The sequence below is a fragment of the Triticum urartu genome, chromosome 5 (assembly GCF_003073215.2).
Source record: "Triticum urartu cultivar G1812 chromosome 5, Tu2.1, whole genome shotgun sequence".
In the NCBI taxonomy this organism is placed as follows: Eukaryota; Viridiplantae; Streptophyta; class Magnoliopsida; order Poales; family Poaceae; genus Triticum; species Triticum urartu.
Genome location: NC_053026.1, coordinates 51521368 through 51525605, shown reverse-complemented (window position 1 = coordinate 51525605; position 4238 = coordinate 51521368).

The window sequence follows — 4238 nt, the reverse complement described above, 5'->3', positions numbered from 1 at the left end:
ACTGAATCCTGCAATAAAACAAATCTAATTCTTTTTAGTATTACTAGTATTTTTTGAAAACATTTTAGTATTACTAGTATATTTCTGTAAAAGCTTGAACTGGCTGTAAATAATCTTTTTAGTAATACTAGTATCTTTCTGCAAAAGATTGAAATGAATGTATAAATGCAGGAGTACTCCCTCTGTAAACTTTTAAAGTAGTGATGTAGACGATCTTAATTATAGAAGTTTACAGGGGGTACACGATAAAAAAAGAGCCTAGGATCACAATGTGAATAGCAGGCAGAAACTAGTGTCCGGTTAAACTGCTAATGCTTTTGTTGTTTTCAGGACAATATTACGAGAAAATCATCAGTATTGCATCAGACATGTAACAGCCAGCATTTGGTAGATCTCAGCAAAGCAATATGCAGCCATGCAGAGGGTCATATTGCGCTAATCTACAACGGTAAAAGAGAAACGAGATGCATTTGATATGACATCTATATGCATGCTACTGAACAATATGCTACTTTGGGCATCAAAGAACCAAGTTTTTACATCTTTGTAGATATTGGTTACAACGAAGCACATAAAAGATAATCATTGCTTCAGAACATCAAGCTACTGCCAGACTTGAATGTAGAAGAACTAGCACATGCACTGTTCATTCTCAAAGTCCATAATTATTTTTTGCGCAGCTCACATTTCTAGGTATTTCATTGTGAAACACACACACACACACACACACACTACATCCTTGTACACGTGTATATTATTTTTCAGAATTTCTTAAAATTGAAACATTTGAATTTTAAATTATTATTTCCAAAATTTCTGCCTTCAAAACACCCTACTTGCCATTCTATCACTATAGGCCTTACTTCTTTTTAGAGAGAAATAGGGCTTTTTTGGGAGGACAGTGGATCGGACCGTCTTCAATTCGAGAAGACAATCATGGAGAAGCTAGATTTCTACGCACAGAGATTTGGAGGTCGAATAAGGGGGGATGCATCACTAGCCAAGGTTTGTGTGATGATCCGGACACAAAGTATTTGAATATACAGTCAACCCATTGCATTAGCCTACACAATACTAGTACACACAGTTCACAAGTTGAAATATTACGGCCATAACATTACATCGTCATGCACGGATAATATTGAGTGATCTCAAAACATCCATGGGTTCCATGGAACTAGAGAAAGTTGGAGGCTGAGTCTTCTTCAATTCTGTCAGTTTGTGGTTGTGGAAGTGGTCTGACACCACCTTGTTTGATTATTATTATTATTTTGAAAAAGAGGTTGAAACCTCCAGCCTTTGCATTCAAGACTGCAGAGCTGTCTATATTAAATTATTCAACAGAGACTGGCAGAAATAAATACATGGATAAACCTGAAACCACCTTTCTGAAGATCTTCGTCGCTACACCTACAAGGTTAATGATGTGCTCTGACCTCGCATCAACACACACCATCTAATCCGGTGTCCTCGCCAAGCCGCCTCATGGCGAGCTGAGAGCGTCAACTAGCCTAACAGACCCTCAGTGCGCACCACATGCACACACATCTATCAGTTCGTGGTTGTGGAAGTGGTGTGGTACCAACTTGTCTGATATGGATAACTTTCTCTATAAATTTAGTCAAGGTTGTGAACTTTGAATTTCATGATAATCAATGAGCACTATATTACAGAATGGAGGGAGTACTAAATAAACCACTTCGCTTAACATATGGACGTGTGTTTCTAAATCATATAAATGTGAGAAACTTCTACAAAATAGTGGAAATATATTAATCTACTATGTTGAAGAACAAATATCTCGTTTTGAAATATATTAATCTACTATTTTTAAGAACAAATACCTCGTTTTAAGGTTATCACACACTCTAGCTATTTTTTATTTTTATTTTTTGCAAGGGAAAAGGAGTTTTATTCCATATTGAGACAGTTACAGTCGAGAGGTAAACGATCCTCAATACATGGTGGTCCTACATGCATCCACACAACCGTGGTACACTCTATACGACTATAATTTGCCAAACGATCGGCAACTCTGTTTTGATCCTTATTCAACTTCTGAGGAATAAACTCCCTATGTCTCATCAACTCCTTAATTTCAGCCACAAGATGACCATAGGCAGAACGAAGAAGTCAGTTCCCTCATAGACATAACAACGCCTCACTTGTGTCATAATTTCGCACTCTAGCTATTGACTTGCACACATGTAAAATATGGATGGACAAAAACAAGTTATGTGTGGTGCGGAACTACTTTACCACGCTAACAAATCACCGATGACATCTAGAAGTGGTTCCATCACCGACGTGTCGCGTACTTCAGTGTGCACCTACCAATGCGTGTTCGTCTATCTGCTATTTAAAATTGGTCTAGTATATTTGTTTACAAAAAAAGAGAAATATATCTTCTAGTCTCCGTGTCATAATATATAATCACAACTTCGCAGAGCGTCCGATGGCTTTTGCTCCATTAGTTAGTAAAGTGTGATCAGCTAAACGAGTAGCGATTCTCCTTTGTAAGGGTTCTAGGTTTCACCTCAATTCTATGGAATCCCTTCTTAATTCTTATACATATAAACCTCTGTTTTTTCTCTTAATAAAAAGGAATCACTCCTGACATCATAAAAAAATGATATAGGAGCAACTATAATATCTGAAACAGAGTTGTTGTCTGACGCCAAAAGCGGAAGTGGCAGGCTACATGAAACTAGGAACATGCAAGTTTTACAAACTTATGATGCCTTAATCTTGTAATTAACTAATTTAGACTTGTGTGACCAACCATCATATGCTCCTCATCGTTGTGTTGGGAGTAAACCACGCCTCCAGGTGATGATTGGCGCGCGCGTGCGGGTATGCGCTCCAGGTCTGGCTCGTAAGGCAGCGGCCGTTGGCGAGAGTGGAGGGCTGGTGCGTTGGTTCGTTAGCTAGCCCGCATGGCCAGGTCTCCTGTGTACGCGCATGCACCGTAGTTAGCAGGTTAGTTGGTTAGTGCATGCATGCATCATGGATATGGACGCCGTGCATGTAGCTGGCTTAGTGAGTTTGTTAGCCAGACCAGTGCGTGCGTGCGTGGAGTTAGTGGCCAGTGTGGTGGCCGGATGCTGTGTGTGCAGCCGGGTATAAAAGGCCCCCTGATGTATTGATCGAGGGGAGCCGAGTGTAAGCCATTTAGCCATTGTAAAGAAAAAAAGATTGGAGCGTTTGAGCGCCCGTGGCGGCGTTCGTCGCCAGCCAGAAAATCTTGTGTCCACTGTTCTTCTTCTTCCACCTTCATTCGAGTGAGAGGAGAGATAGCTAGAGGGCTGCGGTTTCAACAATTGGTATCATGAGCTTGGTGTCTTGGACGTGCTTGCCGTGCCGGAGGCGTGGCAGCGATGGCGGCGCTCGCCGGAAGCTGCGCGACGGAGCTCCAGGCCGTGTGCCGGCCCATGGAGGTGGGCGGCGCTGTGGCTGTCATGGCGCGTGGCGGAGGCGGTGGGCGGTGACGTCGTACGTGCGGCGACCACGGAGGCCGCCGAGGCGCTGCGTGGTGGCGCGGCGGCGCAGCACGGTGTGGCGGCATGGAGGCACTGCATGGCGGCATGGAGGCCGCGGCGGTGCAGGGCAATAAGCCGCGGCGGCGAGCCGGGCGCGACCGGTGCGTGTTATGGGTGTGCACTGGACGCGTCGGGCGTGTCGGGACCGCGGGCGCGTGTACGAGTGTGCGGTTGACGTTGGCAGGGGCGTATGTCGCCGTTGTGCTCGAGTTCATGCTCGAGTTCGGCTACATCCTTCCGGCGTTTGTCGCTGGTGGATTCCATGGTGGACGCGGAGGCGGCGCGCGGTGAGCGTTTGGTGCAGTCGGGCGCGTCGGGTGCACGCGGGACGTGCGGGACACACTGGTGCGGTCGGGCGCGTTGGGTACGCGCGGGACGTGCGGAGCACAGAGGGACGCCAGGCGTGTGTCGCCGGCGGAGAAGGAGCTCGGCGTATGTCGCCGGGGTAATGACGGAGCACGGTGCGACTGGCGTCGGTGCGCCAGATCGGGTACGCGGGCTGAGTCATGACTATGATGACGATAATGACGGAAGCTACAACAACTCCAACGATGGCGAGGTCGTGGTTTAGGAGAAGTGTGTTGGGAGTAAACCACGCCTCCAGGCGATGATTGGCGTGCGCACGTCGGTATGCGCTCCAGGTCTGGCTCGTAAGGCAGCGGCCATTGGCAAGAGTGGAGGGCTGATGCGTTGGTTCGT